The sequence below is a fragment of the Hylobates moloch genome, unplaced genomic scaffold (assembly GCF_009828535.3).
Source record: "Hylobates moloch isolate HMO894 unplaced genomic scaffold, HMol_V3 SCAFFOLD_20, whole genome shotgun sequence".
Taxonomy (NCBI): Eukaryota; Metazoa; Chordata; class Mammalia; order Primates; family Hylobatidae; genus Hylobates; species Hylobates moloch.
This window is the reverse complement of record NW_026652295.1, coordinates 13,039,745-13,063,782: the sequence shown is the minus strand read 5'-3', so window position 1 is coordinate 13,063,782 and position 24,038 is coordinate 13,039,745. Positions and strand designations below refer to the sequence as shown.

At 36.9% G+C, this 24,038-nt stretch overlaps 1 protein-coding gene and 1 non-coding gene across 2 annotated transcripts in view; one reads left to right on the top strand and one right to left on the bottom strand.

Annotated features, from left to right (window-relative positions):
- The window catches only part of RANBP9 (RAN binding protein 9), a 92,835-nt gene that overhangs the window by 22,826 nt on the left and 45,971 nt on the right, over window positions 1-24,038 (top strand). The window lies entirely within an intron of this gene.
- Window positions 12,456-12,517, bottom strand: LOC116460523 (U7 small nuclear RNA). Its single transcript, XR_004245828.1, has one exon. It is a non-coding gene; the product is annotated as a U7 small nuclear RNA (small nuclear RNA).

The following is a 24,038-nucleotide window of genomic DNA, read 5'->3' as shown; positions in this document are numbered from 1 at the left end:
TCCCAGGTTCAAGTGATTCTCCTGCCTCAGCCTTCCAAGTAGCCTGCCTCAGCCTTCCATGCGCCACCACGCCCAGCTTATTTTGTGCTTTTAGTAGAGACGGTGTTTTGCGATGTTGGCCAGGCTGGTTTCGAACCCCTGACCTCAGGTGGTCCACCCACCTCAGCCTCCCAAAGTACTGAGATTATAGGTGTGAGCCACTGCACCTGGCCAAACTTGTATTTCTTTGGTCACATTCATTTATCTCTCTGGTAAACGTGTCGAACAAAGTTCTAGGCCCAATCCATTGTTTTTGGAAGCAAAGAACAATTCATTTATGGAAAAAAGCAACTCGTATTGCTAATTTTGGCCAAGTGATGTTTTTCTGGAAAAAAGATTCTTTCCTAAAAATCTCAACATCTTTGTAAAGCATGGACCAGAAAGAGTAGCTGTTAGGCACCTTTTGTTTGCAATCACGTATGCCCATCTGAGAGTTTATTGTGCTTAATTTAAAACTGAATTTTCGCCGGGCACGGTGGTTCTAGCCTTTAGCACTTTGGGAGGCGGATGCCGGTGGATCATGAGGTCAGGAGTTCTAGACCAGCCTGGCCAACATAGTGAAACCCCGTCTCTACTAAAAATACAAAAAATTAGCCGGCCGTGGTGGCAGGCACCTGTAATGCCAGCTACTTGGGGGGCTGGGGCAGGAGAACCGCTTGAACACAGGAGGCAGAGGTTACAGTGAGCCGACATCATGCCACTGCACTCCATCCCAGGTGACTGTGTGAGACTCAGTCTCAAAAACAAACAAACAAACAAAAAAAAACACTGAGTTTTCTTTTAAACAAAGTGTTTATCCCAGATCTCAGTTTTTAAAATAAATTGTCCTTGGCAACAAATTTTCTCATGAAATGGCAAGAGTTGGGTGTGAATTGCCACTTTCAATAGGGTAGAAAGAACTGGTGTTAATGTATTATGTGCTTGTAAAGACTTTTAATTTCTCCTATGGTGTATATTATTTCTGGATTTACCCTGGAAAATTAGGAATATGACTGTCATGGTTGTTACTTGTATTCCTTTATTGCCTAGAAAATGAGACCTGAAGAAAGTTCCTTTTATTGAGTGAAGGAATATATTTCATTTTCTGCCATAGTTTTCATTTAAACTGAACCTAAGTTTTGTATATGTGCAGATAAATAAATTTTTTAGGACAAAATAGTCTGTTTAGATATTATTAATTTAAAAATAAATTCTAATGCATTTCACTAAATCACTTTATCTACATGACTTTTTTTTTTTTTTTTTGAGATGGAGTCTCTGTCACCCAGTCTGGAGTTCAGTGGCGCAATCTTGGCTCACTGCAACCTCTGGCTCCTGGGCTCACGGAATTCTCTTGTCTTAGTCTGTCCTAGTAGCTGGGATTACAGGTATGCCCCACCACACCCAGCTAATTTTTGTATTTTCAGTAGAGACGGGGTTTCACCATGTTGGCCAGGGCGGTCTTGAACTCCTCACCTCAAAATGATCCACCCACCTCGGCCTCCCAAAGTGCTGGGATTACAGATGTGAGCCACCATGCCTGGCCCTGCATAACTTCTTTAGGGCATATATTTAATGAGTGTGTGTTTACTTTCCCTTATTTTAGTGATCATTGACCATTGAGATGAATTTCTTTAAGGAATCTGTATCTTAGGTACTTTCAGTTCAGGGATTTCATTCAAATTTTAAATTATGCATATTAATAGAGGCAGTGGAGATACAGTTAATTCTAAATGTGAGAGATAATAAAATTTTTATTTGAAAGTTTTTAGAATTATTATTTATTATGAATGGTATTTTTAGCTCTTCAAACAAAATATTGATGCCACTTTTTGACAGTGTTTCAGTGAGAACTGGCAAGTAATTCAGTCTGTTCTGTTCCTGAATTCTTCTGCTGATAATAAATTGCACTCTTTCAGAATGTTCCTTTTATGCTTGCTGACTTTCTAGATTATTTCTGAGGGGGAGCAGGAGAACAAAGGTCTTTCTTCCTGTCTGGCCTTAAAAGGCTTTGAAAACTAGAAGGATCTTTCCTTCAAGGTTTGATTGGTTGTAAGCAGCAAATGGAAGCACAGGGTAAATGTGAACAAAGAGTAAACAATATATTTATTATAAGCAATATATTTATTTAACAAATATATGTTGAACACCTATGATATATCACATTGTCGGCAGCTGAGTGGGGATAAGAAATTATTTTATTGATTTGTCTTATTCATAGTTCTTACTAGAGGACCTGACATTTAGTACAAACTCAGTTAATACAGTGAGTGAACTGAATGTGGTCCCTGCCCTTGAGGAAGATCAAATTTAGTGTAGTCATATGTCGCTGAACTACGGAACATGTTCTAAGACATGAGTCTTTGGGCGATGTTTTTTTATGAACATCATAAAGGGTGCTTACGTAAACCTAGATGGTATAGCCTACTACATACCTGGGCTGTACCTACTACATATCTGGGCTGTCCAACAAAGGACTATATATGTATATATATATATACACACACATATACATATATATATAAAGGACTATATATATATATATATAAAAGACTATGTATATAGATAGATATATAAAGGACTATATATATCTATATATATATAAAGGACTATATATATATATATATATATAGTCCTTTGTTGACCAAACTGTTGGTATATGGTGTTTGGAAGATATGGTGGGACAAGGCAGGAAGCAGAAATATGCAACTCTAAGACATAATATACTAAGTACTTAAGAATGAGACCATATATGGGAAAACTGAGGAGAGAGTAATTAATTTTGGCTCAAGGAAACAGATTTAGACGGGAAGTAGTAGTTGGTAGACCTTACAAAATGAGTAAGAATTTGAGAGGCCTTTTTGGGAAAGAACATTCCAGACTATGGTAAATGGCCAGAATAGTCTCACAGGAAGAGTGCAACTTTGTGGTCTTTGGCAGAGATACATGGTTCAGTATTGTTGGGGACTTGGATTATAAGGAAGAGTTACAAAAGTAAGAATAGGCTGAGCGTGGTGGCTCATGCCTGTAATCCCAACACTTAGGGAGCCCAAAGCGGATGGATCACCTGAGATAAAGGGTTCGAGACTAGCCTGACCAACATACAGTGAAACCCCATCTCTACTAAAAAGTACAAAAATTAGCTGGGTGTGGTGGCACACGCCTGTAGTCCCATCTACTTGGGTAGCCAAGGCAGAAGAATTGCTTGAACCCAGGATGCGAAGGTTGCAGTGAGCCGAGATCACACCACTGCACTCCAGCCTGGCAACAGAGTGAGACTTCATCTCTCAAAAAAAAAAAAAAAAAAGGAAAAAAAGTAAGAATGGAATCAGATGTTATAGAGCCTTGATGATAGTTCTAGGGTGAAATATACTCTATAGGTAGAAGGGAGCTTTCAGTTTTTTGTTTTGTTTTTGTTTGTGACAGTCTTGCTCTGTCATCCAGGCTGTAGTACAGTGGCACAATCATGGCTCTCTGTGGCCTTGACCTCCCTTACTTAAGTGATCCTCCTGCTTCAGCTTAGCCTCCCAGGTAGCTGGGACTACGGGTGTGCATCACCATGCCCAGATTTTTTTTTTTTTTTTTTTGGTAGAGATGGGTCTTGGTATGTTGCACAGGCTGGTCTTGGTCTTGAACTCCTGGCCTCAAGCTATCCTCCTGCCTCCCTAAGTGTTCGGATTACAGGCACATGAGTCACTGCACCCAGACTGCCTTCAATCTTTTTGAGTAGGGAAGATATATGATACCTGCTTTAGAAAGATAGTACAAAGTCAGGAGAGGATGAAGTGTGTGATGGCGGTCTGCAAAACTGCTATAGAGTGTACGGGCTAGGGCTAGGAGTTAGGTTGTGAGGTGGTTTCCTGAGGATAAAGTATGATAGAGATTAAAAAAAAAAAATAACAGGAGGAAAATAACAGAGGAGGAGATTTAATTTGTCAAGTACCTGTTATGTGCCAGATACTGTGCTAAGAACCTAGGATTGACAAAGATGGAGACAGGGCTGTAAACATGGCTGAGAAAGGGTACCTACTTTCCAGAAGTTTGCAGGTAAGAAGGGAAATGAACATGTAAATAAATAATAAAATCCAGTATGAGATACGCAGTAGTAGACATATAAACAAATTAGAGAAATATGTTGGAGGAAGTAACCAACTCTGTTGGAAGACAGGGTGGTGATCAGGGAAGTCTATCTAGGAAGCTTACATAAAATTACAGAAGAGGAATACAGTTAAACATAAGCTTCTCTGTCCTTCAGTTGCTCAGGTATCCTTCACAAGATAGGATATGAACAGAGATTTTAAAGATTAGTAGCTGTTTTAGAAGCTGACTAGTTACTTTTGTTGAGAAATATAGTGGAGATATAAATCTTGGCTCTGCTACTTAACTAGTTCTGTGATTTTGTATTTTTTGACAGATTCTCTCAGTCTGTGAAAAGGAAATAATAGTGCCAACCTCATAAGACTAAATTACGTAACTCACTTAAAGCACTTATTAGAGTACCTGGTGTGAAGCAAACTCAAGATAGCTTGATGCTGCTCTGAAAAAAGATGCCTGGTGCACGGCAAACTCATGTCTTCTTGCCGCTGCTGCTGCTGCTGCTGCTCCTGCTGGAGGAAGCTCAGCATAAAGTTTTGTGGGAGGAATGTGTCTGGAGATGATCATGAAGGGACTTCTAATGCTAGTGGGTGTTACCTTTTATCTTTCAGGTGCTAGTTTTAAGCAGGGAATTATATGGTTGGATTTGCTTTTTAGGTAGGTTATCTGAGGGTAACAGGGAAAATAGATTTGAGACTGACTTCCAGAGATCAGTTGGGTTATTGTAATAATAAATTGAGTGTTTAATCTGTGTGGTGGGGTTGGAGAGGAAAGTAGACAGATTTGTTAACTAATTAGGACTTAATTTTTTACATGAAATCTGTCTTTATTTCCTTGATTAGGAAGTAAGAGTAGTAAGTACGTAAAGAGTTGTTGAGAGAGTGTTAAGAATGACTCCCTAGCTTTTGGCTTAGAAGATTAAATGGATAGTGATGTGACCAAACACATCAGAAAATACCAGAAGGGGATTTTTTTTTTTTTTTTTTAAGAGATAGGGCCTCACTTTGTTGCCCAGGCTGGAGTACAGTTGTGTGATCATAGCTCACTGCAGCCTCAAATTCCTGGGCTCAAGGGATCCTCCTGCCTCAGCCTCCCAAAGTACTGGGATTACAGTTGTGAGCCATCATACCTGGCCAGGAAGTGGATTTTTAAAGAAGATGATGATGATAACAGTGTTTGAGCTGCTAGGGGACTCCCAGAAAATTAATAGCAAAGGCTTTGACTAAAAATAAATGAGATTTAGGAGAGTAGGGCTGAAGGTAGATTTTGGAGTTGTCAGAAGGTAAGTTGTTAAAGCCATGGGAATTGATAGGATCACCCAAGTATGTAGTGTAAAAAAAAAAAGAGGGCCTAGGGTGGACACCTGAAAAACTGAATTTAAAGGACATGTAGAAGGAGGGAATTCATCTGAGATTCTTTTCATGTACTTATGAATTTTTTTAAAAATTTTTTTCTTGTTACATAATCATCTAAGATTCTATAAAAGAATGGTCAGAGAATTAGAAGGCAGATCCTAGGTGTTTTTAGAAGCCAAGGAAGTCAGTTCAAAGAAGGACTGCTAAGTCTCCACTGGTTTGTCATTTGGGGGATTAATTAATCCTTGTGATAGCAGTTTCCTTAAAATTGGGGTGATAGTAGGTGCAGTGTGTCAAAGAGTTAGAGGTAAGGAATGGAGATAATGTGCCAGTGGACTTAGTAGCTGTGTTGCTGTTGTGAGAAACAATAGTTCACAACCCATTTAGAAAAGTAATACACTGCCAGTTTGATAATTCAAGGCCAGGCGTGGTGGCTCATGCTTGTAATCCCAGCACTTTTGGTGGCTGAGGTGGGAGGATTGCCTGAGCTCAGTAGTTTGAGACCAGCTTGGGCAGAAAGTGAGACCCTGTTTACTAGGCCGGGCATGGTGGCTCATGCCTGTAATCCCAGCACTTTGGGAGGCTGAGGTGGGTGGATCATCTGAGGTCAGGAGTTTGAAACCAGCCTGGCCAACATGGTGAAACCCTGTCTCTACCAAAAATACAAAAACAGCTGGGCGTGGTGGCGCATGCCTGTACCCAGTTACTCGGGAGGCTGAGGCAGGAGAATCCCTTGAACCTGGGAGGCGGAGGCTGCAGTGAGTCAAGATCGCGCCACTGCACTCCAGCTTGGGCAAGAGAGCCAGACTCCATCTCAAAAAATAAATAAATAAATAAATAAATAAAAATAATAAAATTAGCCGGGTGTAGTGGCATGCACCTGTGGTCCCAGCTATATGAGAGGCTGAGCCAGGAAGATCGCTTGAGCCCAGGAGGTTAAGGCTGCAGTGAACTGTGTTTCTGCCAAAACATTCCAGCCTAGGCTACAGAGTGAGACTATTTCAGGGGGAAAAAAAAAAAAGAAATTTTGGAAATTCAGGAAAGAAAAAAAGTACAGAAAAATGTAAGGGAGAAAACTAAACCATAATTTTGTATAATTAATTGCTATCAATACTTCTGCTCATTTCTTTTGGATTTTATATATACACTTATATTTTAGGCTTAGTTATACTCTTTTTTTTTTTTTTCTTTTTGAGACAGAGTCTCGCTCTGTTGCCAGGCTGGAGTGCAGTGGTGCAATTTCGGCTCACTGCAATTGCAATCTCTGCTTCCCAGGTTCAAGCAGTTCTCCCACCTCAGCCCCCCTCCCAGTAGCTGGGACTACAGGCGCACGCCACCACGCCCAGCTACTTTTTGTATTTTCAGTAGAGACCAGGGTTTCACCATGTTGGCCAGGATGGTCTTGATCTCTTGACCTCGTAGTCCTCCCACCTAGGCCTCCCAAAGTGTTGGGATTACAGGTGTGAGCCACCGCGCCTGGCCTGGTATCTTCTTTATACAGGTTTTTACACCCTGTGTTTATCATTGATTTATTTAGTATTTTTGGGGAGACAGGGTATTTCTCTGTTGCCCAGGCTGTAGTGCAGTGGCGCAGTCATAGCTCACTGTAACCTCAAACTGTTGGGTTCAAGTGATCCTCCTGCCTCAGCCACTCAAGTAGCTAGGACTACAGAGATGTGTCACCATGCCTGGCTTATTTTTAAATTTTTTTGTAGAGGATTATTATTGATTTATTTCTATGTAACAGTTACAGTGTATTTCTTTCATAATTATAAGCATTTTTCTATGAGATTAAAAGCTCTGAATGTCTTTATTTTTGGCTGTGGCATAGTCTGTTATAAGTTTATTAAGGCACATCCATAGCTGTTCTCCTGTTGCCAGTTATTTAGATTGTTTTAATTCTTTCACTGTTCTAAATAATCTTTTTTGCATGAAATTTGTCTTTATTTCCTTAGGAAAGATTTCTTGAAGTGGAATTATGGATCACAAGAAGGGGTATGCACATTTTTAAGGCTTATGATACACATGGCCAAATTACTCTCCAGAAAAATTATTCCAATTTATGTTTGGGTGGGAGACCTTGTTGTATGTATATGCTGAGGAGAAGGAATCACTAGTGAGTCCAGGAGAAGGCTGAGGAGGCGAATGAGGCAAGTTCCTTTGCCCAGCAGGTGGGATATGGGGATTTAAGTATAAATTAGGAACGTGGGATGCTGTGTGGAATTTATTGGCACTTACCACTACTTCTGGAAGCCTGTCTTGACAGCCTTTTCACCTCCAAATGAGATTAGGCTCCTCTGTTAACGCCCTTTCACAGCATCTTGTACTTCCCCTTCATAGCATTTAATCACCTTCATAATTATTTATTTAAGATCTGTCCTGCCTGTTAGAGTGTCCCTTTAGGGAGGGCACAGACTTTTGTCTTTGCCACAGCTTTATCTGTGTCATCCTACACATAGATATTTAGTAAATGTTCATTGATCAGAGAAGTGAAGGTATTGAGGAACTATGAGATTTAAAACCACGGATTTGTGACAGCGATTTACATACTTGTAATTTTTTACTATATACCCAGCTGGTTAGAGAGGAAAGTTGAATTGTATGATTGATACAAAATGGGAAACTATAGGTTAGGTAAGTTGGAAGAACAATTGTATTAATTGAGGCTACTGGTGAGGGAATATCTAAATGGACCATTTTAGTTCAGGCTGGGTAGGGAAAAAATGAAATCAGCATGGAGCTGATATACTCAGACAAAATGAGAGGTTTCTATATTGCTGTTTTTAGTGAGTTTTAAGGAGACGCAGAGGGATTTCTGAGGTGGATTTGCTGCATTTGGCTAAGTGTAGGGCATAGCAATGAAAGACAAGAGAAGGGAATCTTTATCAGAGAGGCTTTTTTGGTTTGTTTTGTTTACTGCTATATCCATGGTGTGTAGAACAATGCCAGACACAAAATAGGTGCTGCATCAACATGTTAACTGCGTAGAGGTGGGTAGGGATAATAACATCTTTTCTTTTGTAATCCCCTAGCACTTGCTGTGCATAGTACAGAGTACAGATATTCAATATTTATGGAATGAACAGAATGTGAGTCTTGGATTTTGGGTATGTTCTTTACCTACATTTTGAAACCATCAAGAATGGTAGAAGTCACATTTTTGGTGGAGAGAAAAATTGGTTATTTAAGAAGGTATGAAATATGGGAAAAGTGACCTAGAGATATATAACCATCATGTTTCTCAAATTATTCTTGAGTTGGTTATCTTTAGTGCAGTTTACATCCCAAGTCACCCTTACCTCTTATTCTGTCAGTTATTTTATACTTAACAAGTGTAGGTAGTTTTTTTTTTTTTTTTTTCAAGAAATTTTTTTTCCAGTTACACGGTAATGCATTCTTAATGCAAAAGGGAAAATCAAATAAATCCTGTGAAATAGAAAAAAACATACATATTTTTAAAACATATACAATCCTACCACCCAGATTAATGGCAGTTGACATTTTGGAGTATATTCTCTCCAGCTTTTTTTCTCTATTAAAACTGCTTTCAACATCAGTCTAAGAAAGAAAAATTGGTTTAAGATGTATTTGAATCACATGAGAGATTAAAAAAATATTATTCTCATGGGTACCAGTTCTTATACTTTTACTTTAATATAAATTTAATTGAAAATTCAGGGAGAAAATTTCATTTTAATGTCTTAAAGACACCCATGTCATATAACTTTAAGATTGTATAGTTTTGTCCTGATGAATATATTACTTGAAATCATATTTCAGTTTTTCAGAACCAGGAAAACAGTTTATAACCATGCTATTTATGTTTATCTCAGATATATTGAGTTCTTGCTCTTTGCCTATTGCTGGAATCACTTAGGTTGATTAACATTCCAAGATAAGGAGAAATGATCTGTTGGTCCTAGACCTTTTGGCTTTGTGGATGATTTGGTAGTCTGGATAGTTTTTTGGAGGAGTGGTTGAAATGTTTTAAAATGGTTGCTGACAAGTAATTGTTGTCAGATGGAAAAACAGATTGGTTAAGAGTTGAGATTCATCCCAGTGATTCTTTGTGATTTGTATAGTACAGAATCTAAGGAGTTTTCCTCCCCAACATTTACAGACATACAGAAGACAGAGTTAATACAGTGAATAACCTTGTACACAGCACCTAGATTTTAGAATTAAGATTTTGCTATATATACTTTATTACAGAACTGTTCATCCACACCCCATCTTTTAAAAATGCATTCCAAAGTGAGTTGCAGAGTTTCCAAATCAGTTTTAAAGTCTCTCATTTTATACTTCTTTTTTCTTATTCTGAGAATCTTTGATTCTAGTGATACTAACATATTTATTTGCTTTAGCCTAGAATATCTTGATACGTTTCCAAATTAAAATACCAGTAATTTGGGAGGCAGAGGTAGGTGGGTCACCTGAGGTCAGGAGTTTTGAGACCAGCCTGGCCAACGTGGCGAAACCCTGTCTCTGCTAGTAACAAAAATTAGCTGGGCCTGGTGGCGGGAGCCTGTAATCTCAGTGACTCGGGAGGCTGAGGCTGGAGAATCACTTGAACCCAGGAGGCAGAGGTTGCGTTGAGCCAAGATCACGCCATTGCACTGCAGACTGGGCAACAAGAGCAACACTCCATCAATTAAAAAAAAAAAAAATCAGTATTAAGAACATTGAATACTGTATGTTTTTTGCAGTCTTTTTTTTTTTTTAATTTTGCTTCAGTCTTTAGAATATATCCCATTAGGGATGGATATTCAAAATACTGTGTTTTAAAGTCACTTGAAGTAATTCTTTTTTCTGTATTTCTGCCACCAACTTGGTATATACTAGTTTCACTTATTTAAAATTATCTTCCATTCTTAGGGACTGATTTTTAAATTTTTGTTTTAATTACGTAAAACATTCACATTGTTTCAAAGTAAGACTGTTTAAGAAGGCACTTGGCCCAGGTGTGGTTGCTCACGCCTGTAATCCCAGCACTTTGGGAGGCTGAGGTGGGAGGATCACCTGAGGTCAGGAGTTTGAGACCAGCCTGGCCAATGTGGCGAAACCCCATCTCTACTAAAAATACAAAAATTAACCAGGTGTGGTGGCACATGCCTGTAATCCCAGCTACTACTCAGGAGGCTGAGGCAGGAGAATCGCTTGAGCTCGGGAGGTGGAGGTTGCAGTGAGCCAAGATTGCTCCACTGCACTCTGGCCTGGGTGACAGCGCGACTCTCTCTCAAAAAAAAAAAAAAAAAGGAAAGAAGGCACTTCACAGAAGGTTCACGTCATCCTTTTTTTCTTCCCCCCTCAGGTAACCATTTTCATTAGTTCTTGGTTTATTCTTTTATCATTTCCTTTTGAAAATGGAAGCAAATATGCCATCGAAAACTTTGAAGAGGTATCACAAATAGCTGATGACACTAGTTGGCTGTAAGTAGAGGAAGTGGTTAAATGGGGATGGGAGTGAAAGGAAACTTGAAACATTTTTGTTGCTTTTGAATTTTTTTATTTTATCTATTTTGTTTGTTCTTTTTTTTTTTTTTGAGAGGTTAGTATATTTTTACATTGAGAGAGGTACGTTTATACTAATACCTATAGTCCCCTCCTTTTAAGGTACTCTTGTATTGTGAGCAATAATGAAATTAGCTAGTAACCTCTTCAGTACCTTTTCTTCCCTTTCCCCAGTGTCTGTGGGTTTTTTTGCACTTAAAATGTATTATTGATTAATGTGCAGTAAAATACATTTTTTTCAGTGTATAGTTATGAGTTTTGACAAATAGAATTACATAACAACCACCACAACTAGAATTACATAACAACCACCCCAAACTTTGTCTTGTTGCCCCTTTATCTCAAACCCTTCTCCCACCCCTAACTCCTCACAACCACTGATCTGTCTTCTGTCCCTATAGTTTTGCCTTTTGAAGCCAGAATGTTATATAAATGTAACCTTTTGAGGATGGCTATTTTGTAATCACTTAGCATGATGCATGTGATACTCATCCAGGTAGTTGAGTGTATCAGTAGGTCATTGCTTTTTCTGTAAACTCTCTTTTTTGTTAATTGTTTTATATCTGTATTTTACCAGCATATAACATTTGCATGCACTATGCTGTTATCTTTATTCTGATCACTTAGTGTTAATTTTAAATTATATTCAATACTCATCATCAGACCTTATCCCAAAGATACTTTGAGGATTTTTTGGTTATCTGAAGCTCACATTCTACAAGTGAGCTCATGGGAACAATATTCTTTTAAGTCCTTTCGGTTTAAACTATTTGCTTGTGACCATTATACTCATTATATTTGAAGCTTTGATTGGATGTAAAATCCCTGGCTCATGTTTTCTTTCTTTCTTTTCTTTTTTTTTTTTCCGAGACAGACTCTCAGTTGCCCAGGTTGGAGGGCTGTGGCACAATCGTGGCTCACTGCAGCCTCAACCTCCTGGGGCCAAGCGATCCTCCCGCCTCAGCCTCCTGAGTAGCTGGGACTACAGGTGTGCACCACTATGCTCAGCTAACTTTATTTTTTATTTTTATATTTGTTGGGACAGGGTCCCATTGTGTTGCTCGGGCTGGTCTTGAACTCCTGGGCTCAAGTGATGATCTTCCCACCTCAGCTTCCCAAAGTGCTGGGATCACACGCATGAGCCACTGCACCCAGCTGTGTTTTTTTATGAGCTCCATGGACATTTTCAAAGTCTTCAGACATTTTTTTCTTACAAGAAATTTGGTCATTTGCCTGGATACCTGAAAGATTTTTCTTTTTCTTTAAAGAATCATTACTTGAATATGTCTTGGTGTTGATCTTGGTATGGTCTTAAGTAGTAGATTCAAGTGTTTTATTTCAGAAAAGTTTTTTCGTATGATGGTTTCAGTATTTGTTCTGTTCCATTACATGGGTTTGTTTTTTAGGGATTCTAATTATGAATGTATGTTGGATCTTCTTTGACTAACTTCTTTTATTATTTTACTTATTTTTTTGAAGGGTTTTTTGGTAAAAACTGGAAAGCCTGCCAGAGAAATTTTAAAAGAGCTGTAACACTTGACTGACTACGTTATTTTGAAAATTTCCTCCATTCTCTTTCCTCTTGGGGGGGGTCTGTTATTTTGTATTCCATTTAGCTTGTCTTTATTTCTGAAATAATTTTCCTTTTTTTCTTCTAATTCTTATGTAAATAAGAACACTATTTTTTGACCGATTTATATTAAAAATTGGAGACTTCCTATGAAAAAGTCTTGAACATCCAGTGTAAATTTTAAGTTATAGCACTTGTGAAGAGAAATATTGTTGAAAAACGAAACAGTAAAATGCATCTCAGTTTCCATAGTTTTATAGGTACACCTCGTTTGGTACAAGTAGAACCTGTAATGTTTATAGAATTGAAATGTAAATCAGTTTCTTCTGAACTTATTTGTGTGATTTAAAGTTGCTACTTTTTATTGTTTATTAATCTTATAGGGATATGTTGAAAAACAAGATTTTAAATATGGATTAAAATATAAATAATTTTATTAACCAAAAATGTCAGTTTATTAGAAACAAACAATTTTGTGTCTATTGGGTGAAAAGTAGAATATGTTGTTTTATACATATGATAGATCATTTTCCTTAATATTTAACACCTTAACAGTTTAACAAGTCAGGAAACCAAGTTATTTTGTGTTTTGTTGTTGTTGTAGTAGTTAATTACAGATGGAATTATTTGACAAAGGATTGTCAGAGGAACTCTCAAACTAATAGGCTTTTCTTGTTTTTAGAGCCTTATTGTCTTAATTATTAAAAGGCAGGATAAATGAATAGGTACTTTGAAGGCCATCTTAGTAAATATAGCCAGGCCTTAATTTAAGGTATTGTATATTTATATTTTTATAGCTCTTCGAGAGGTAATGGGAGAAAGATGCAGCTGAAGAAAGATGCAACTTGATGTATATTATTGTGAACTTTCCGAAGGCAAGAAAGAATTTCTGTTTTCCATGATTCTTTATGCTTTGGGAAGAATGTGGTAGAGAAGTTGCAGTGTAGAGAGAGAGATAAGTAGCTGCTTTACTGTCAGCATAGAATTAGAATTGGAACAAATTTTTTTTTAAATCACAGATGATAAAGCAAAATGTTCTAGGTTTGAATTGTAATATTGAAAAAGGATTTCTGTTTTCTGTTACTTTAGTTTTAAGTTTCTTACCTCAGTTCCATTGGTGCAGATAATCATCTGGTGATTAATATTTCACTTTGCAGTATTTTGAGCATGCATATACTTAAATTTATTTTGTATATTAATAGTGGCTATCCTAAGAATGTAGGTGTTGGATATGGTGTGGTAAAGTCTGGGCAGCTGCAGGGGGATATGAGAATAAGGCTTAGAAGGAGGAATTTTATTATACTCACAGGTCTCAGGGAGGGTCACTGCATGCCACACAGGGGAAGCACCAGGTTTTAGTCAGGAAGCAGAAGACAGGAGCCATGGAAAAGTCCAGGCCAGAGTATTGGGATTTCCTGGGAAAGGCAAGGGAGGGCAGAGTAAGCAGTTGAGGATTGATGAGTTTGGATGATTCCTGTAGGCTTCAAGCTGTAGAGGTGGTCTCTAATTGCCTGGTACCTGACTCTGGAATGATTTCGCAGGAAATACTGGCTTCGTATGTGAGCGTTAGATAAGGAAGTGGATTTGGCTGTAGACTCAGGATTGGTTGGTTTGTATATGGAAGACATGCTCCTGTGAGCCCTCTTGTCTCTAAGAAAGCACTAGCCCTGGCCAGCAAGCTTTTTAAGAAGCCAAAACATAATATAGTAAATAAGAAACATATTTTAAATACAGTGGCCAGCTGAAGTTCGGTTTACCTTGTCAAATAATTTCTGTGTTAATAATCTTTGAGAACCATAGCTTTCTCAACAATTGCTTTCCTTTTGGTTCTTTATTATTTTTTATAAGTTCTCATTTCTTTTAGATAGTGGTTGCCTTTTTTAAACCCTGAAATATGTCTCAAGTATGTAACCTGATTGAAATATTTTCACAGGAGCATCTGTAATTGTTTTTTGTTTGTTTTTTTTGAGATAAGGTCTCACTGTTTTGCCCAGGCTGGAGTACAGTGACATGATCACTGTTCACTGCAGCCTTGAACTCCTGGACTTAGCTGATCCTCCCACCTCAGCTTCTTGAGTAGCTGGCGCTACGGGCACATACCACTATGCCTGGCTAATTTTTTATATTTTATGTAGAGACGGGGTTTTGCCTTGTTGCCCAGGCTAGTTTCGAACTACTGGGCTCAAGTGATCCACCCACCTCAGCCTCCTAAAGTGCTGGGATTATAGGCTTGAGCCACCACACCTGGCCTGCAGTTGTTGATGGAATGTTTTTGGTTTGATTTTATAGCACTACTATGTGAATCACCAGTTGGTATATATCACTTTTAATATTATTTCACTTACGATAGTTGAAAGATGTTAAAGTTTGTTCTTTTACATGAGAAAAAAATGGGTATATGTTCATAAGCTTAAATGTTTAAGATTGGTAACTTGTGAGTTATAGACAAGTGCCCTGTGTTTCTTAATATAAATAGATATATGTATACTAGTGTATCTTGCTGTAGTAACTAACTTTTGGTGCTCTTAAGTCTTATTATATTCATAATGCCATTTGGCAGAAATAAAGCATTTTATTTCAAAGGTATTAAGTAATTTTTAGGTCTTGTAAGATTAAAAAAAGATCCCTCTTACTGTGTCAGTAACTTATATACATGAATGAACTATTCAGAATTCGAAATTTTAAAATTTGAGTCTTCCTGTCCATGAACATAGGCTGTTTTTCTATTTATTTATCTTTTCCTTGATTATTTCAGCAGTTTTATAGTTCTCATGGTATCAATTTTGTTAATATTTGTTAGATTTATGCCTAAGTATTTCCTTTTTGTTGGCGCTAATATAAGTGGTATTGTGTGTTTAAAATTCCAGTTCATTGCTGGTGCGTAGGAAATTGACTTCTGCATATTAACCTTGTATCCTGCCACTTTGCTATGATTGCTTACCTTTTCCAAGAGGTTTGTTCTGTCACTTCTTTGATATTGTCTGCATAAACATCTTTTCAGCTACAAAAGTAGGTTTATTTTTTCTTTCTCAATCTATATACCTTTTATTTCCTTTTCTTGTCTGATTGCATTAGCTAGGACTTCCGCTATGATGTTGAATAAGAGCCATAAAAGGAAACATCTTTGCCTTTTTCCTCGTCTTAAAGAGAAAGCATCTAGTTTCTAGCCATTAAGTATGATACTAATTGTAGGTTTTTTGTAGCTGTTCTTTATTAAGTTGAGGAAGCTCCCCCACTATTCCTAGTTTACTGAGAGTTTTTATCAAGAATGGTGTTGGATTTTGTCAGATACATTTTCTGCATCTATTGGTCTGATCATGTGATTTTTCTTCTTTAGCTTCTTGATGTGATTGATTACATTGTTTTTTTTTAATGTTGATTCAGCCTTGCATACCTGGGATAAATCCCACTTAGTCTTGTTGTATAGTTCTTTTTTTAAAATTTTAATTTAATTTATTTATTTTTAATATCCAGACTTTAAGGAGGTATAGTTCTTTTATACCTTGTTGGATTTGAGTTGCTAATACTTTATTGAGAATATTTGCATCTGTGTTCATAAGAGATATTTGTCTGTAGTTTTCCCTTCTTGTAATGTCTTTATTTGGTTTTGGCATTAGGGTAATGCTAGACTCAGAATGACTTAAAAAGTGTACCCTCTGAATGTATTTTCTGGAAAAGATTGGAGACAGTTGTGTTATTTCTTCCTTACATGTTTGGTTGGAATTACCCTGAAGCCATCTGGGCCCAGTGTTTGTTTTTTTTTTTTTTTTTGGAAGGTTATTAATTGTTACTATTATTTTTTTCTGAGTATATGTTTTTATTTAGCTTTTACAAACAATAACCACAATAAAAGAAAAGAATGAATGCAGATAACTTTTGAACACAGTATATCGTACACCCTTATTGGATATATTCTGAAGACAAACATTATGCAACAAATATTCTTGAATTTTATTTAATAGATTTATTATGGGTGTGGTTGCTACTACTGGGTATCATTGCTTCTGGGCTCTTTCGGTGGATGGAGTTTATTTTGACACTACAATTTGATCTAGTTACCAGAGTTCTTCCTCTTCTTTCTCATTTCTGTAAAGGTTATTAATTATTGATTTAATTTTTTAATCTATAGAGGCATATTCAGATTTTCATTTTCTCCTTGTATGAGTTTTGATAAAATTATATCTTTCAAGGAATTGCCTTGAAATCCATTTCATCTAGATAATCAAATTTGTGGGCATAAAGTTAGTTATAAATGTTTCTTTAATACTTTTTTAATGTCTGGGATCAGTATTGATACTATTACTGATAATAATAGTTTCTTATGTCTTTGATTTTGGTATTAATAATTTGTGTTTTTTTTTCTTGGTTATCCTGGCTAGAGGTTTATCAATTTTACTGATCTTTTCAAAGAACTGGCTTTTAATTTTGTTGATTTTTATTTTATTATTTTTTTTTAATTTCATTGCTATCTCTATTTCTCATTTCTTCTTCTTTCTCTAGGTTTGTATTTATTGCTCCAGTTTCCTAAGGCGGAAAGTTAAATCATTGATTTTAGATCACCATTACATTCAGTGTTATAAATTTCTCTGTAGGCACTGCTTTCACTGCATCCCACAAATTTTGATAAGTTGTTTTCATTTAGTTCAAAATATTTTTAAATTTCTCTTTAGACTTCTTTGACTGATGTGTTATTTTAAAATGTGTTGTTTAATCTGCAGATATTTGGGGATTTTCCAGCTATTTTTCTTTTATTGATTTCTAGTTTAATTCCATTAAAGTCCTGAGAGCATAGTTTGTATGACTTTAGTTAAGGCGTGTCTTTCTTATGTCCCAGAATGTATTCTGTTTTGGTAAATGTTTTTGTGAGCTTAAGAAGAATATGTATTCTGCAGTTATTGGATAAAGTATACTATAAATGTCAATGAAATCCAGTTGATGGATGGCACTTTTCAGTTTGACTATATGTTTAATGGTTTTCTGCCTGCTGTGTCTGCCAATTATTGATATAGGGGTGTTGATGTCTTCAGTTATAGCTGTGGAGTTAACTGCTGCTTCTTGTAGCTCTATCAGTTTTTGTCTCACATCTTTTGACACTTTGTTGTTAGGCTCAGACACACTAAGTGTGGCTGACTGCCACAGTTACTACTTGAGACTGGCACTGAGACAGGTACTACTGTTACTACTTGAGACCATCATTATGAGACTGAATCAAGGGGGACAGACATAGAAATGAAAACTTAAGACAAAGGTAACTATTTTAAAGTAAGGGTAACATGGGGAAGGAGAAGAGAGAAGAAGAGAAGAAGAAAAGGGCTCCCTGCTTTTAGTGAGCAAAGGCAGCCGCCTGAGACTCTACAGCCCTTTAGTATTTATTGGGTAGAAAGAGCAGGGAGGAGGAGGTAATGATTGGTCAGCTGCTTGATTGATCACAGGTTTACATTATTGCTAACAGGCTTCAGTTTTGCCTAATCACAAGAAACACTTATGCCTGGGTGGTGGCTGCCCTCATCATTCCTTCTGGGCAGCAGACACAGTTTGTCAGTTTGCCAACATCCTGCTTTTATGAGAAACAGTTCGCTGTTTACACATACAGCCTCCAGTAGTATACTGAGTTGATCATGACCCTCAGCAATTAAGGATTGTTGTATCTTGTTTGATAATTGATCCTTGATCATTATGTACTATTTCTGTTTTTCTCTGATAATTTTCCTTGTTCTGAATTCTGCTTTGTTAGAAATTAATATAACTAGTCCAGCTGCCTTTTGATCCGTTTTGGCATTGTATTTCTCCATCTCTTTAACCTATCTGTGTCCTTATATTTAGAGTGAGTTTCTTGTAGACAACATACATTTGGGTCTTTTTGTTCTCTCTTGTCAGTTCTGTCTTTTTAATTGGTATATTTAGACCATTCACATTGAAAGTATTGTTAAAATTGGATTTTAGTGTCTACCATATTTGTTTCTTACTCATTATACTTGTTCCCTGTTGCTTATTTTAAATTTTTTTTTTTTTTTTTTTTTTTTTTGAGACAAGGTCTCCCTCTGTCACCCAGGCTGGAGTGCAATGGCGTGATCTCGGCTCACTGAAGACTTGACTTCCTGGACTCAAGTGATTCTCCCACTTCAGGTTCCCAAGTGGCTAGAACTACAAGGGCACACCACCATACCTGGCTAATTTTTTGTATTCTTTATAGAGATGGGATTTTGCCATGTAGGCCAGGCTAGTCTCGAACTCCTGGGCTCAAGTGATCCTCCTGCCTCGGCCTTCCAAAGGGATTACAGGCATGAGCTACATGCCTAGCCCATTGTCTGATTTTAATTGAGCATTGTATATTATTCCATTTTTCTTTTCTATTTAAAATACCAATTGTACTTTAAAAAGATTTTTTAGTAGTTTCCCTTAGAGCTCATCTAAGTTCATTTTTAAATACCACTTATACTGCTTCACACATAGTACAGGTATCTTATAACAGAATATAACCAACTCCTCCCTCCTGTCCCTTAGAGCATTGCTGTTATTCATTTCACTTATCCATAAACAGCAGTTACCCAAGATATTGTTACTATTTTGAATACTTATCTATGTGATCAATTAAGATTAAGAAAAATAAAAGAGTGTATCTTCATTTATTCCTTCTTGGACTCTCCCTTTCTTCATAAGGATTCTATTTTCTCACCTATATCATTTTCCTTTTCTCTGAAGAACTTGTAACATTTCTTGCAAGGCAAGTTTGTTGGACACAAGTTCCCTCTATTTTTGTTTGTCTGAGAAAGTCTTTATTTTTCTTTCACTTCTGAGGGATAATTTCTCTGGATGCTATATCCTAGCTTGGTGGGGTTTTTTCCCAACACTTAAATATTTCATTCCACTCTCTTCTTGCTTACATGATTTCTGAAGAGAAATCTGATATAATTCTTATCCTTCTTTCATATAGGGTAAGTGTTTTTTTTGGTTGGTTTTTTTTCCTGATTTCTTTCAAGACTTGCTCTTTGTCTTTGACCTAGGTTTGAAGATGAGGTGTTCATGTTTTGATGTTTATCCTGTTTAGTGTTCTCTGAGCTGTCTGGATTTGCAGTTTGGGGTATCTGTCCTTAATTTTGGAAAATTATCAACCATCATTACTTCAAATACTTCATTTTCTTTGTTTCCTCTCCTTCTAGCATTACTATTATGAATATTTTTCACCTTTTATAGTTGTCCTACATTCTCAAATACCATGTTCCAGTTTTATTTCAAGCTCACTGATTATTGTTTTTTTTTTTTAGTCTGCTGATTGCTCGTCAAAGGCATTCTTTATTTGTGTTAATGTTTTTTATTTCTAGCATTTTGTTTTGATTCTTTCTTATAGCCCTTAGCATTTTAATGAGTTATTTAAAAATGTCCAGTTTGATCATTCAAAATCTACCTTATCTGAGTTTGTAGCTGGGGCTACAGGCGCCCGCCACCACGCCTGGCTAGTTTTTTTGTGTGTTTTTAGTAGAGACGGGATTTCACTGTGCTAGCCAGGATGGTCTCGATCTTCTGACCTTGTGATCTGCCTGCCTCGGCCTCCGAAAGTGCTGGGATTACAGGTGTGAGCCACCACGCCTGGCCTAGTTTGTCTATTTTTTCTTACGTTTCTTCTGCTTCTGATGTCATATCTAAGAGACCATTGTCTTAAGCCACTATCACAAAGACTTACATCCGTGTTTTCATCTAAGAGTTTTTAGCTCTTCAGTTAGCTCTCTAATCCATTTTGTGTTAATTTTTAGATATGGTGTGAGATAGGGATCCAGCTGCATTCTTTTTTAAAATTTTTTTTTTATTTTTGAGACAATCTTGCTCTGTTGCCCAGGCCAGAGTGCAGTGGCACAATCTTAGTTCACTGCAACCTCTGCCTCCCAGGCTCAAGCAATTCTAATGCCTCAGCCTCCTGAGAAGCTGGGACTACAGGCATGTGCCACTGCACCTGGCTGATTTTTGTATTTTTAGTAGAGATGGGCTTTTGCTATGTCGGCTAGGCTGGTCTTGAACTCCTGACCTCAAGTGATCCACCTACCACCTTGGCCTTTCAAAGTGCGGGGATTATAGGCTTGAGCCACCATGCCCAACCTCAGCTACGTTCATTTGCATGTGTATGTTTTCCCAGTACCATTTGTTGAAAAAAAAAAACCAGTTCTTTCCCCACTGGATTGTTTTTTCCCACTTGTCAAAACTCAATTCATCTACCAGATGCTGTGGCTCACGCCTGTAATCCCAACACTTTGGGAGGACAAGGTGGGCAGTATTGCTTGAGCCCGGGAGTTTGAGACTAGCCTGGGCAACATGGAGAAACCCTGTCTGTACAAAAAATGCGAAAAAAAAAGTTAGCCAGGCATGGTGGCATGCAACTGTAGTCCCAGCTACTCGGGGGCTGAGGTGTGAGGATCACCTAATCAGGGGAGAAAAAAGGCTGCAGTAAGCTGTGATCATGCCACTGCACTCCAGCCTGGGTAACAAAGTGAGACCTTACTTGTTGCAAAACGACAACAACAACAAAATTAATTGATCATAAATATAAGAGTTTCTGAACTCTCAATTCTATGGCATTAATCTCTATGTCTGTTTTTAAGCCAGCAACACACTCTCTTGGTTACTGTAGCTTTTTGTTGAGTTTTAAAATTGGAATGTGTGAGTCTTCCAACTTTGTTCTTCTTTTTCAAGATTACTTTGGCTCTACTGGGCCCTTGAATTTGTGTATGATTTCGGAATCAGTTTGTCAATTTCTGCAGCAAAGCAAGTTAAGATTTTGATAGGGTTTGTGTTGGATCTCTAGATTAATTTGGGGAGTATTGCTATTTTAACAACATTTAGTCTTGAAATCCAAGAATATGGCATGGGGAGTCTTTCCATTTACTTAGGAGTTCTTTCATTTTTTCAACAATGTCGTTTTTAGTGTCCAGGTTTCGCGCTTCTTTTGCTGTATTTATTCCTAAGTATTCTTTTTTTCGTTCTGTTCCAAATGAAAGTGTTTTCTTAAATTCATTTTCAAATTATTTCTAGTGTGTAGAAATACAACTGATTTTTGCATATTAATCTTGTATCTTGTAGTCTTGTTGAACTTGATTACCTTTAATAATTTTGAGGGAGGAGATTCTTTAGGATTTTCTGTATACAAGATTGTGCCGTCTGTCAATAGAGGACGTTTATTTCTTGCTTTCTGATCTGATGGCTTTTACGTCTTTTTCTTGCCCTCTTGCCCAGGGTAGAAATTTCAGTACTATGTTGAATAGAAGTGGTGAGAGAAGACATCCTTTTTTTTGTCCCTAATCTTAAGGTCAAAGTATTCAGTCTTTTACCACTAAGTATGCTATTAGCTGGGGATTTTTCATAGATGTTCTTTATCAGTTTGAGGAAGTTTCCTTCTGTTTCAAGCTTGCTGAGTCATGATTTTTCATGATTTTTTTTTTAAATCATGAAAGGGTGATGAGTTTTGTGAAATTCTTTTTCTATGCCTGTTGAGATGATTATATGGGTTTTGTTCTTTATTTTCTTAATATATTACATTGATTGATTTTTGTTTGTTAAACAAACTTCATGTTTTTGGGATAAATCCCATTTGGTCATGATTTATAATCTTTTATATGTGTTGCTAGATTTGATTTCCTAGTAATTTGTTGAGGATTTTTGCATTTGTGTTAATGAAGGATATTTTTTCTGTAGTTTTTTTGTGATGCCTTTATCTAGTTTTGGTAACAAGGTAGTGCTGGCTTTGTAGAATGAGTTAGGAAGTATTTCTAGCTTTTTTGGAAGAGTCTGAGAAACATTAATGTTAATTTTTATGTTTGGTAGATTTCCCCAGTGAAGCCATCTGAGCACGGGCTTGTCTTTGTGTTTTAAAATTACTATGCAGTTTTAGTAGTTTGTGTCTTACTAGAATTTGTCCATTTAAAGGAGGTTATGTAATTCATTGTTGATAGTATTTAATAATTGTTTTCTTATGATCCTTTTTAGTTTAGTAGTAATACTCCTTTAATTCCTGATGTTTAGTAATTTGAGTCTTCTTTTATTTTTCTTGCTTAGTAGAACCTACTTTTGAATTCGTTGATTCTATTGTTTTTCTAGTCTCTTCCCTTATTTCTCCCCTAATCTTTATAATTCTTTTTTTGCTACCTGCTTTGGGTTTAGTTCATTCTTAACGGTAGAAATTGGATTACTAATTAGAGATCTTTCTTTTTTATTTAATTTTAATTTTAATTTTTGACAACAGTAACAAAAAATGTGTTGCGTAAGAATGGGGATACGTTCTGAAGAATGTGTTGTTAGGTGGTTTTGTCATTGTAGGAATATCATAGAATGTACTTACACAAACCTAAATGGTATAGACCATACCACATGGCCTATTAAATACCTAGGCCATGTGGTGTGGTCCATTGCTCTGCTCCTAGGCTACAAAACTGAATAGCTTGTTATTGTACTGAATACTATAGGGAATTGTAACACAATGGTTTTGTGTATCTAAATACATCACATAGAAAAGATAAGATTTAAAATGGCACACTTGTATAGAACAGCTCCATTATAATCTTATAGGACCATTGTTGTACATACGGTCGGTTGTTGACCGAAGCATTTGTTATGTGGAACATCACTGTAAATAGGTTTTTAAAGGTGTTTCTTGCATTGCCAGCATGTGATACATATACTAACTTAAGAATGTAATAGATCAAAGATGCATTAAAATCTTAATAAGGTAGTCATTAATATACTGCCAAAAGGCATAGCAGAAAACTAATAATGGCCATAAAACAAAAATAAGAATTAAAAAGAACACAGAAAAAGATGGAGAGAACAGATGGACAACTAGCAAGATAGTAGGCTTAAGCCTATCAATAATAGGAATTAAACTAGAATGCCGTTAGTCTCCATTGTATGTTAGGCACAAACATTACTTACATAACTGTTAATAAATGCGTAATTTGTGATGATCTACGTTGACATATTGATCTGAAAAATCTTCATATTCATTGCTCTTGGTAAACACATAGTACCACAACAATAAATTTCTTGTTCACATAAATTTTGCCTGTCCCTCACTATTGGGTTGAGTTTGTTTTTATATGTCAGATAGCCTTCATATATCTACCAGCTATTCAGTTTACTGTGAGTTATGAGCCACACCCAGCCACAACTGGTGTTACAAATTTCCCTTTGTCAGATAACCCTCCTTTCATCACTTCACAGTAACTCACAAGCGGTAACTCTTGTGACACCCATTTCCCAGGTATAAACTTAGGTGTTTTTCAAAGTGAAATACTCACTTTCTTGTAGTATTTATTCCGTAACAATTTTTTGTTGTTGTTGTTTTGAGACAAGGTCTCTGTCACCCAGGCTGGAGTGCAGTAGTGCCATCACGTCTTACTGCAGCCTCGACCTCTCAGGCTCAAGTGATCCTCCCGAGTAGCTGGGACTATAGGCAATGCACCACCGTGCCAATCTTTTTTTTTTTTGGAGAGATGGGGTCCCACTAT